The 12,523-nt window shown below is 53.0% G+C and overlaps 1 long non-coding RNA gene and 1 other non-coding gene across 2 annotated transcripts; both read right to left on the bottom strand.

Moving 5' to 3' along the window:
* Positions 1-9,828: 9,828 nt before the first annotated feature.
* Positions 9,829-11,449, bottom strand: LOC131585756 (uncharacterized). Its single transcript, XR_009279043.1, has 2 exons — positions 11,108-11,449; positions 9,829-10,275 (listed from the first exon to the last, which is right to left on the bottom strand). It is a non-coding gene; the product is annotated as an uncharacterized LOC131585756 (long non-coding RNA).
* On the bottom strand, positions 10,902-11,057 carry LOC131586037 (small Cajal body-specific RNA 16). Its single transcript, XR_009279083.1, has one exon. It is a non-coding gene; the product is annotated as a small Cajal body-specific RNA 16 (non-coding RNA).
* Positions 11,450-12,523: the final 1,074 nt, after the last annotated feature.

Raw genomic sequence — 12,523 nt, 5'->3', positions numbered from 1 at the left:
TTAAAATATGTGGAAAAGGGATGAGAGTTTGGGTTCAGACACACTGAAGTGCTTCAAGAGCCGTTCCCTAACAAATCAGTTCTGAGTCAGTGGAATTTTTTATGTACTATTGGCTGCATTTAAATAAATACCTGCTTCCTAAAACTTTAAAGCCATGGAAATGGTCCCAAATGATAACACTGCCAGTGTGATGGAAAGAATAATAAGCATGATGAGTGACAAACAGTTAATGGAACAGATTTGTACCCTGGGGACATTGATTCTGGTTTGCACAGAGTTTTTATTTAATGCATCACAGGTATTTCACTAGGTATCACCATTTTTCCTTTCCCTTGTCAGTCTAGGGAGAGATGAACTGGTAAAGCTGGGTGTGAGGATGTGTGAACTCCTTCACCCCTCTTCTCTTAAAAGTAACTGTTCAGCCCTCCAGACACAGACCTGAATGTGCCCATCCATTACAGTTGTACATATTTTTGTAAGCTCCCTGGACAGCCCGTAGTAGGTAAACACTGAACAGGAGGAAAAATTTTTCCGCGTATCTCTGGAGATCTTAAAGCCCTTCATAGTGGCAGGGAGGATGCTAGTAATCCAAACATGCCGTGTATGTACTGAGGCTCACAAAATGCCATGGGAAAAGCCACACAGTAAGTCAGTATGAGGAAGGAGACCTGAGATCCTCACTTCCTGGGTGGTTCCCTTATTTCCTGCCCTTTAGCTCTGCAGTAGTTTTCCACTATTCACAAGATTGGGGTAAGGGTAAAATATCTCCAGACTGGCCTGTGTTCAGAGAGGGGATGTTAGTGTACGATACCTAAAAAGTGTTACACTCCATAATAAGATTTTTATTCAGGATTAAACCAGCCTTAGTTTACTGTAGTTTATTGCACCATAAGTGAAGGTGTATTAACTTTATTCCACTATTTGATTTATCTGAGCTTTTCCATAGAAAAGCCTTAAATGACCTTGTAGACTGGAGCCCTTTATGTCTTGATGCCACAAACAGGCAGAAACATGTTTTTTCCTGTCTTCTCAAGTGACTGGTAGGAAAATTGAATTGTAGGCTGGGAGCTGGCCAGGGACACCAGCTGCCAGCACTCGGAGTCCAGCAGCTGACATCAGAGCACCGGCCCCATTGACAGCAAAGGTTACGCAGACAAACATTAGCAAATAGGACCAAGTCCTGATTCATAAAATAGATGAGTCGGGATGAGCGTGTGGCACAGGTCCCAGCCTTTATTCCCATGCTCTCCCTGCAAAGCCTGTACCCATCCAAGGCTCCCTGCCTCAAGTTCCGTGTCGCTGCCCAGGAGCCGTGCGATGCTGAAACAAAAGTGAACAGGTGGTGCAGGGGGGGCTGCTCATAAAGAGATAATTAAATGTGAGGAGCTGGTGGAGTGGATATTCTGGATGAAGAATCGGATCCAACATTTATTCCAATAGCTGTGTTGGATGTTTGTAACACCTAAAAGCTTATTAGCACTGTTTTCTTAGGGGACTATGGGGAGCAGGGGACACCCTCTGAGGCTCCCACCGGGTTATTTTATCCCTCAGACATCAGGAGGTGGCACAGGTTAAAGACAACTCACCCCCATGACCTTTTTTCCAGTTAAGGAAATAAAGGTAAAGGGTATAAAAGGAAAAACACTTGGATAATAACTAATTTGCTGAGGATTTTTATTGACGCTGAAGATGTCAGGCTCATAATCCAGGGAGCTGGAGTTGGGCATGAGGAAGGGTTCACTGGGCTTTTGGGAATGCCCAGCTTTTTCTATTTGCCTTTGGAAACAGCCTTTGTGTCTGTGTGCCACTGCCTGGGAGCTGCCTGGTACCTGCCTCCCAGGGAACAGCCTGTTTCCAGTTGTCTCTTTAAACGACTTAAAGCACTGCCAGGATCTGATCACTCATTTTTTAGAAAAATAGTAGTCTCAGCCAAAAGCTCAGCAGAAACGATGAGTGTATTTCCTATAGAAATAAAAACAAAGGCTGTTTACCATCCCTCCTTTTAATGAGTCTGACAGTACAAATACTCTCAGCTGCCTCAACAAGCACTGAATCAAGCTGCTGGGTCACTCACCAGGTAGAGACTTTGTCCCTATTTGCCTCTAACATGTTGATAATTTATTTTTTTTTTAATACAAGAGGAGTGATAAGAAACAATTACTTACTATTGAAAGTATTGCACAAATTCATCTCCTTTTAAAGGACACAGTGACTCCACTAGAGCCGGGTCTGCACCCTGTGGGCAAACACGGCACCTTTCAGCAGAGCTCTGTCAGGACAAGTTGCCTTTGTGACTGCTGCTTCTCCAGCACCACAGTGCCTGTGTACAGCTTATTCCTGTGCCTGGAGGAAAACGAGGCATTATGAGGCACTTGCACACCAAAATAACTACCAGTATTGCTATTTTAGGGTTTAGTTTTCAACTTGCAGTCTGTGGATCAGGCCTGTGCTGGCAGCCTTCGTCCATGTGTGTCTCAAAACTTGAGAAACGCAAGTTTTGTGACGCTGTTTGCAGACCCCAGAAATGCTGCTTATTGTCTCCGATGAGCATCATGCCTGGCATGAATTCCAGTCCTGTATCCAAGGCAATCTCATTATTTGCTATACATACACGATCTGTGTGGCTAATTTCTTTCTCCTTCTCACGAGGGAGGAACCTTCCTGTGCTCCACAGGCATGCCTGTGTTTAGGAGATTAAAGAAAGCAGGCAAGATGCATGAAAAATGTCACCCCGTCGCGGCGGCGGCAGCCTGAATGGGATCACAATTCTGAGACAGATGTTCCTTCCAATTGAATTGTCTGTGTCAGTGGTTGCAGAGTTCAGGGTTCTGGAGAGGAGTGAGGCGGAGGGCACGGCTGAGCAGAGGGCTGGCTGCAGCCGGGGAGCTGGCACAGCGCAAGCAGCAGCGCTGCTGATTCTGACACGGCTGCACCATTAATCTGTCTCGGCCTCGAGCACCGCTGGCTGGCTGTCCTGGAATTAATTTGGCTAATGTAGCGCGTGATGGAAAGCCACGTTTGCAATCTCTTTGCCAGGCAAGGCTGGATGGATTGATAGCATCCTCTCTCCCTGGTTAAGAGAACTCATAGCAGAGCTCCACTGAAGGGACGCCCTCTGAGACTGTGGCTCCATCCCCCAAGAGCTGACAGAGAAGATGATTAACACCTCCTGGCTCTGGTGGTTGTCAGGGGGAGCCTGAGGAGACAGGGAAGAGGTGGCATTGTCACAGGGGTGGCTTTGCCACCCCTGTGCAAGTGGGAGGTGTCAGAGTTTGTTCTGAGGGCAGGTTTCAGTGTCAGTCTCCAAATAACTTGTTTTCTCCAGCACAGGAAGCCTATTTGCAGTCATGGTTTCAAACTGGTGGCTACAGACTAATGTGTGACCACTAAATAATTAAGTTATCTAATGAACAGCTGTTTGATTTGCTTTTGGTCACAATCAGGCTGAGTGTCAATTAAACAAGAGCCCAGTGATAGAAAGGACTGAAATGCCCCCAGACAACTCCCGACAGAGACTGAAAATGAGCCCAATGCTTTCCTTGTGTCCCATCCCCAATCCCCCTGAGGCACATGGGCCCTTGTGGGCCTTTGCTGCACCACTTCTGTGGGGAGCAAAAAAAAGTGTTCTGGAGCACCCAGGAGGAGGCAAGAGGCAGGTGAATATGGCAGTGATGGGAGCTGAGGCAGAACCAGAAGAACCAGCCCAGCAGACGCTCCAGAGAAGCAGAGGACAAATCTGCCCAGCAGCTCATCCAGCTTGGAAAGCAGAAAAGGGTGCACAACAGACAGGATGATATGAGAGGCAGACCATCACCCATCCAACAGAGCCCCAGCTAAATTAATTTTGTGTCACAGACAGCAGGAAAGGACTTTTTGAGGGAGGCTGAGCACCCCTTTACCACAACCACTGTGTAAGATGCCCTTGGTGAGCAGCTGTGTGCCCCTCCCCTCCCCACCACTGCACTGGCACGTTCAGGATCAGAGAGAACTGGAGCTGATTGTAATAAACCCATTAGCACATGGATGTGAGCCACAACACGGCACTGTGCAAACTAACCCAGAAGGAGCTTTGCAATGTAGGCAAGTTAATTGACAAAAATAACCCCCAACCCACCCTGGCTGCTGCGCTTTGCCATGGGAACAATATTGTGCATGTGATCACATTCAGCAGGACACAAGCAGCCTAAGGGTCTTTTTACATTTGGCTTGAAAAGGCTAAAAATAGACCCCAAACCACATTCCTTTTTTACATTGCCATCTCCTCTGCCTCTTCCTATTCACTGGCACTTTTACATGCAAAGCAGGATTTGGGATCCAAGGCCCCATAATTAGACTACAGCCTGGCAGCTGCAAGTGGAACAGCTGGAGGTGTTATTTTTACAGGTTATTAATTGACTCCATGAAAGCCCAGCAAACAGAGAGCCAGCGAGCTGCAGTCCACAGCCACATGACAAGGTCTTAGTGACAGGAAAAGATAAAATAAAAGAGAGAACACAGAATCCTAAAGCCGATTAGTTAGAGCAATTTCTCCAAAGCTAAATATAGGGAAAAATCCTCTCCCATCTTCAGCTCCGTTGGCGGAGATGAGAAAGCACAAGGAAGGAGATAGACAGAAATTTCATTTTTCACATAAGCCCCCATGGGTTGCAGGCAGATACTGCTGCTTTGGTGACGCTCCCAACACTTAAACCAACCATCCCTGGCAGCTCCCCCTGACCAGCCCTTTGTTCAGCACTCACAAGTGCAGCTGCACTTGCTCCAGCCTCACTGCACTGGACAGGGGAACGACACAGGGAAGGTCCCGGTGCCATGCCAGCACCCAGCCATGGCCAGGCTGGCACAGCCCTGGTACCTCTCTGCCAGGCACAGATGGGTGAGCCTACAGAGCCCTCCCTCAAAGGGGCTGAACCACCCACATTGCCCCAAACCAAAGCAGGACAGAGCCAGGACACTTCTTTCCAACTCTCTTTCCTCCCTGCCTTTCCTGCAGCTGGGGACAGATGAGGCTTGGGGACAGCTGAAGCCACCTGCAGCCACAAGAGACACCCCTCACCAAGAGCTGGAATAAGGAAAGACTCTGGTGGTAATAGCACGAGGGGATGGGATTGGGTCATCACCTCTGCAAAACCTATTGTACATCTAACATCTCAGGGAAATAAATAACAGGCAGCTCCAGCAGAGATGCTGAGAAGCTGGGAAACTGGCAGAGCATTTCAGATTTATGGGAAATTAATTTAGCCCTGGATGCTGAGAGCCAGCAAGGCCCTCTCCCCAGGACAGCCCATATTGCTGGCCCAAGATGTGGGGTCTTTGTCCGACCTCAACTTTAACTTCTGAAAATAAATCACACTTGTATGGCAGAGGTGAAGCAGTACCTCTCCCAGAGGAGAGGACAGCCAGGATCCTGGCACTCAGCATCCCCTGTGCTGGCAGCCAAAGGGGAAGGGGAGGCAGTGGAAAGGCTGCTGCTGCTTGGAGGCCCGAACTTAGCCCAAGAAAGTCCTTCCTCATCAGGACACAGAACACTCCCCTGTTCCACAGGTCCAAGACGGATTTCTTCCCACTTTCATCACCCACACAGCAAGAGAAGCACCAAACACCCCCTCCAGATGTGTCTTCCCAATGTTCAGTCATAGACAGCGGTTAGAAGAAGGGGATATTTCTCTCCAACCTCCATCCTTGACACTAGACACCCCTCTGAGTGGGTTTGGGGTTTTTCCAGTCCCTCCCATATTCCCAGCTGTTGGGCTCTGTATCTGGAGACAGATGAGGGAAACCCATATTTTGTAATCTCACCCTTTGGAGACCATTTCTGTGATAACCAATCCCCTTAGACATCCCTTCAACATGAGTGTGCCCTCCTGGCCCAAACCCACCCCTGGGCTCACTGCCAGGGCTGTTTTCCATGCCAGCCTGGCAGTGGACTGTCCTCAGGCAGGAAAGCTCCTCTTCAAAAGCCAGCTCTGCCTCATGCTGTGATCTGGGAAGAGCTGTCAGAGCTCCTGCTGGGTGCCAGCACTTCATTCCTGTAGGATAGGGTTATGGGTCAGACCTTTATTTCCAGCACTGTCTGCCTGCTCCACACACCGTCCCCAGGCTGCCAAACACCCCCAAACCACAGCAAGGCCATGGGGCTTCCAAAACTTGGGTTTCATACTGGCATGGAGCTTTTCCCCAGGCTGGGGATCCCCACAGGAGCAGAAGTGCCAGGGGCAGAGGGACAGCCCCAGAATGGGGGTCCCATGGGGAAGGCAGGGCTGGGTATCCAACCTCAGGGCTACAGGGACACACCACCTTCCCCTCAGCCAGTAATTCAGCCCAGGCAATTGCTCTGTGTCTGACAACACAGGAGCTGGACCCCCCCACTGCAGGAGAGAAACCAAACATGTAACAGAGACAGCTGTGGTTCTGCACGTGCCCTATGTCCCCGTGGTGCTGCACAGAGCCCCTCTGCACTCCCTATAACCCTGGCAGGTGGGCTGCAAACACTCTGCCACAGGAGGGGAGCTCAGCATCACCTGTGTGACCCTGCTCAGGCCTGGGGAGGTGCATGTTGCTCCTGCATCCACAGGTGGGGCAGTCCCACGTGTCCCCAGGCTATTTTCCCCAGTAGGGCTCAGTCTGTGCCATCTGTGCTACCATCACACCTCTCCACAAGATCCAAAGCCGTGGTTGCACAGGGATAGACAGCACTTTGGGGACAGCAGGAGGGGAGGAGGCTTTTTCCAGGGGGTGTCAGAACCACAGGTGACAGTGCTGGAGAGCAGAGAGCTGCTGGCAGCTCCCAGGGTTGCGAAAGTCTTTGGCCTTCGTGGCGTGGGATGGGGATTTGGGAGCAAAGCACATCAAGCGAGCTGAAGAGAGTGACATTTTCCTTCCCAGCTGCTCCATCCGTGCCCACGCAGCCGGTGGGATGACTCCGTGCAGCTAATGATGCAACGTGATTAGTAAACAAATGATGTATTTGCACCAGGAAACAAAAAAAAAGAGGAAAAGGAGAGAAAAGAAAGAAAACAAGTCACATTCTGGCCTGGCAGCATGCAGCAGTGAGCTCTTTAAAAATCTGCTGAGGAAGGCACTTGCACAGCACATGGTTTGGGCAGATCAATGAAGCTGCAAAGCAGCCTGGCAGGCACACAAATCCACTTTCTAATGAAATTTACAGCAAGTGGAATTTAGGTCACTACTCGGAAGCATTCAGTTTATTCCAGGCAGCTTTTAAAATATTTAAGAAATAGCTGTCAAATTAAGCCTGCTCACCTCTGACTGCAAGGTCCAACTTGGAGCCATGGCAGATTTCTTAGCTATGGCTTAAAAAGAAATATATTTTTAAGCTTTCTTTGATTGCACCTTCCCACCGTCACCACAGCACAGTGAGTGGCATCAACTCCTGCCATGCAATCCTGGCTCTGGTGGGAGCTGTGAGTTCCAAGGATGCTCAGGCTGTACCCAGCCCAGCCTCATCCTTCCCCAGGGTCAGGGCAGTGAGACACCAGACGTGTCCTTCCTGCAGCCTGTGCCCAAAGGACTTCAGCTGCTGCTGAAGGAAGAGCAGTGCTACAGCCAGACCTAAAAGCAGCTCTCGAGGGAACAGCTAAATCAGCCTCTTAGCAGAGGTGAGCCTTCAGCAAGGCTGAGCAATGCCGAGTGGAAGGGTCTGGGCTGCACTGCAGCTTGCCAGTGTTATTCCCAGATGTCACACTTCAAGAGAGCTGCCAGAGCAGCTTCAGTGAGTGGTGGAGGGAAAGGAAAGGTGGCAAACAAGCAGTTTTCTGGCTGTTTACCCAGCAGAAGTGGCTACGGCCCCCAGTCTCCACACTCACAATTCCTGCAGAGATCAGAGCAGGCCAGACATTTCTGCTTCCAACAAGGTACAGTTCAAACCCTTACATAACACAGGCTGTGAGCTGATTGCTGCCCCAGCTCAAGGTCCAGCCAGGCACAGAGCTCAAAGTTCTTCCAGCCTCAGCACAAACCAGGAGCAGAGTGGGGGAGAGCAGAAGGCAGCCCTGGAGCGGGGCTCAGTGTGAGGGGAGACACCACAGACACAGCCAGGCCTTCTGTGGGCTGTGCTTTGGAGGACAAAGAGGTTTCCCCATCGCTCACCAACCTGCCCCACCTTGGCAGCTGCCCTCAGCTTGTTCCTCACAACCTGGCCATCTCCCCTGCCCACAAGGGACCTGCTCCCCTTCCACAGGGTCTGACCAGACCCCAGCACAGCCCCAGCACTCAGGATCTGGCCTGGCTGCAGTTGAGTTACAACACAGGTGCCTGTGCAAACACCTCTGCCTCCTTCCTCATTATACACATAAATACCCATTTCACGCTCAGCTGATGGAGGATTTGTTTGGCTGGGTTATGATCCTGGCTGCTGCTCCACAGCTGGCTGTGTTCCAGGATCTGGAACCGGGGACACGGTCTCTGACATCTCTCCCATCAGCACTCCTGGCCATGGATGAGTGCCCCAGAGCACACTCTGACACCATCCCTGTATTCATCCTGTGTGGCTTGGCCCTTCTTCCACCTCACTGTCTCTCCTGACAGAGTTCCATGTCCATCCCTGCAGCTCTCCTGCCCCTTTTTCTCCATTCCTTGCCCATAGGGATGTTATTGAGTCTGGAAGAAGTGATCCTTGGATACCACCTGGCTCCCTGGGACCCCTCTTCTCTCTAGGGCATTTTCCCATAGGATTCCTCCAGGAAGGTCCCTGGAGAGGCTGGTTAGCTCTTCCCATGCCCAGGGCTCTGACTGGACGTCCCTGGCAGCACACAGAGGCCTTGGGCCCTCCTGACCCCACAGAGATGCTCCCCTCCCAGATGGATCCAACTCCAAATGTCTGCAGATCCATACGGTACCAGCAGCTGGAGAGGAGCCTGTGTTCCTCCACATCCCTGGCCATAGCATCACCTTCTCACCCAGGCACCCACTGAGTGAGCACTGAGTGCTGGAGCAAAGGCAGCACTGCTGGGTCCAGTTCTGCTCAGGACTTCATTCTTAACGAGACACTTGGAGACAGGATTTAGCAAGGAAGAAATCCCATACATGGCTAAGGAGCCAACGTGGCTGCCTCGAGCTGAGCAGCACATCCTACAAGCACAGGGAGCACACACAGCTCAGCAAGCAGCACGGGATTATGGAATTTCACAGCACACGGGTGTTGGGCTTGGCTTGGGAATGTTGCAGATCAAGTGGAAATTCCCTCCAGGAAGGGAAAGCCAGGAGCGAGGCTCCTGTGCAATATCTGTCCCTGCTGTTTAGATACATTTTGCCCCCCAAACGGAAGGAGAGAGAACTTGAAATGCCCAAGTTAGCCTTCCAGGAAACCTCCTGCAGGAGCTGGGCACACCTGATCCAACCTACAGCAGAGCTGCCTGCCCTGCACACTCCAGCTGCTTCCTGGCTGCAGGATGGCCAGGAACATCCCATGGAACGCTCCGATCCCGGCTGGCAGTTGTGTAATGCACAAGCAGCCTGGGCTGCTGCCAGGACAGAGCAGGGATCTCCCGAGGGATGTAATCCTGCCATGGCCTCGCTGCCTGTGCATGCGATAAGAAAGGCTCCCAGTTTTCCCATTTCCGTGAAAACAGAAGATTCTGCGGCGCTCCACACCCTCTAGTGGAGGTGGGAGCTCGGCACACCGATGCTCTCAATCCCACAGCACCGCAGAAATCAACTCAGGATCCCAAAAGCCCCTGCACATCTGCAGGGTGTGACAGCCCCAGGGTCAGTGCAGGAGCCAGTTCTCTGCTGCCTGCACAGCCACCTGCAGCAGTTAAACACCTGCCTGCTGTGCTCAGGCATAAAAGCATTAAATAAGAAAAAAGCAAGTCAACTTTGAAAATGGATTTTATTCATGTTCACCATCCAATTAGGCACAACTGCTTTCTATAACCTACAGGAAAACTGGAGGGGGACTTTACAAGAGCATGGAGTGCCAGGACAAGGGGGAATGGTTTCAACAGGCACAGGGAGGGAGGGGTTAGGTGGGGTATTAGGGAATTAGTGAGGGTGGGGAGGCCCTGGCACAGGTTGCCCAGACAAGCTGTGGCTATCCTATGGACATGTTCAAGGCCAGGCTGGACGGGGCCTGGGGCAACGTGGGCTAGTGGGAGGTGTCCCTGCCCATGGCAGGGGGTGGAAGTTGATGGTCTTTATGGTCCTTTCCAGCTCAAACCCTTCTATGATTCTGTGATAACCCAAAAAGACCACACAGGTATAACCAAACTGCAAGAGCAGCTCTCACCATTCTGCAGAATCACCTCTCAGTCCAGCCACCTGAAAATAAATAACCAGGATGTTCAGCCAGGAATGCAGCTAAAGTCAGAGCCCCTGTCCTACACAGACCATCTCCTCTTGATCAGTGTTAACCAAAGCACCATCCCACCCCAGCTCTCCCTAAAATCCTTCCCAAAAGCATCTCTACCACAAGCACTTCCAAAAACACACCAGAGCCAGATCACCCATCCCACAGCAATAACAAACGGGTAAAGGACTTGTTATTTTGGCAAGGGATTTTTGCCAGGAGCCAAGATCACTGTGGTGCCACCGTGTGGTTCCCAGCACGGGCCTTCCCCCCTCCCTTCCCACACTTGCCAGGGCAGAGTCTGTCCCCAGGTGAACCCCCTGCTGCAGGAGAGAAACCAAACATGTAACAAGAGAGCAAAGTACACCACTTCCAACAGAGCTTTCCATCTGCTCAAGTGCAGAAACCACCTTATCACTATTCCCTACTACGTGGGGAACAAAGTTGCAACTCAAACAGTATCTAGTGATAAATCAAGCACCCAGGTTCTCATTTCCACACCTGAGAGAGCACCAGTTTGATTTTGCAAAACATTTTCAAAAGACATGTATACATTAAAAAACCCCAACCCTGTTTTTCCTTGGATTAGTGGTGCAGCTGTTGTATGCAGTATCATACATGACCATCAAAATGCTTCATGAATGTTCACACCTGTTACTGCACAGGTGAGGCCCAGCACGGAGCCCACCTGGGAGCTGCTCTTGGGCGCGGGTGAGGCTGGCTGGCAGCACCCAGCAGCCGTTCCCCAGCCCACAGACCCCGCACCCCTGCCCAGGAGGGGCACCCGGAGCTCCCACGACTCACCTGGTGCGCCCTCACCTCAGGAATGGAAGCACCAAGTCCCACCCATGTCACTATCTGGGGCTGCGGCTTCTCTGGGGCTGAACCCCTGCAGGAAATCCTGTGAAACACAAAGTTCTGGGACACTGGCTGCAAAAACAAAGTCCTGGTCTGGCCCTGCAGCCCCCTCCCCACCACACCGCTCACTCCTTACACCCCATCCAGCTGTTCCCCGCTGCTCTCCCACCCTGCTGTGGGCCCAACACCTCCCCAGGGAGCAGCCACAGCCTGGGGTTGTCCTTGCATAGCACCCCAGCCCTCCCACCGACCTCCTACAGTCCCAAAGCCCCCACAGAGACCCCAAACCCTGTGTTCCCCAATGCTCTAGCCCCCCAAACCCTGCTTCCCCCAGCCCCTACTGCAGCCCCCCATGGAACTCTGACCCCCAGGCCCTCACTACCCCCCTTCATTGCATCCCACGCCCCCCAAACCCTGTCTTCCCCAGCCTTCTCACGGTCACCCCCACCTCCCACCCCACTGCAGCACCCCCTGCAACCCCACACCCTTCCCCCCGTACCTCAATACCCGCCGCTCTGCACCCCAAACTCCCTCTGCACCCCCAAATCCAGCCGGCCCCCGTTCCCCCCAATCCGCCATGCCCTGCACTCCAGTACCCGCACCCCTTCAGCGCTCCAGCCCTCCCCAAAGCCCGAGTCCCCCACGCCCCCCAGCCGCTGCTTACCCGGAGCCCCCATCACCGCCCGGCCTGCACCGCACCCTGCCCCCCAGCCCCTCAGTACCCCCAGAGCTCCAGATCCCCCCTACTGCATCTCCCCCGGCCCCCTTCCCGCACCCAACACCCCACAGACCCGCCATGTCCCGAGCCTCCCTCAGTGCCCACACCCCGTGCCCGCCATGTCCCGACCCGATCATCCCTCAGCGCCCCGCACACCCCACAGACCCGCCATGTCCCGAGCCTCCCTCAGCTCCCCGCACACCCCACAGACCCGCCATGTCCCGAGCCTCCCTCAGCTCCCCGCACACCCCCCAGACCCGCCATGTCCCCGATCATCCCTCAGCTCCCCGCACACCCCACAGACCCGCCATGTCCCGACCCTCCCTCAGCGCCCCGCACACCCCACAGACCCGCCATGTCCCCGATCATCCCTCAGCGCCCCGCACACCCCGTGCCCGCCATGTCCCGACCCGATCATCCCTCAGCGCCCCGCACACCCCGTGCCCGCCATGTCCCCGAGCCTCCCTCAGTGCCCTCTCACACCCCGTGCCCGCCATGTCCCCGAGCCTCCCTCAGCGCCCCGCACACCCCGTGCCCGCCATGTCCCCGATCATCCCTCAGCTCCCCGCACACCCCGTGCCCGCCATGTCCCGAGCCTCCCTCAGCTCCCCGCACACCCCGTGCCCGCCATGTCCCCGAGCCTC

This window comes from Poecile atricapillus, chromosome 17 (assembly GCF_030490865.1).
Source record: "Poecile atricapillus isolate bPoeAtr1 chromosome 17, bPoeAtr1.hap1, whole genome shotgun sequence".
Classification (NCBI taxonomy): Eukaryota; Metazoa; Chordata; class Aves; order Passeriformes; family Paridae; genus Poecile; species Poecile atricapillus.
Note: the sequence above shows the minus strand (reverse complement) of the source record. Positions and strands in the feature narration are given on the sequence as shown.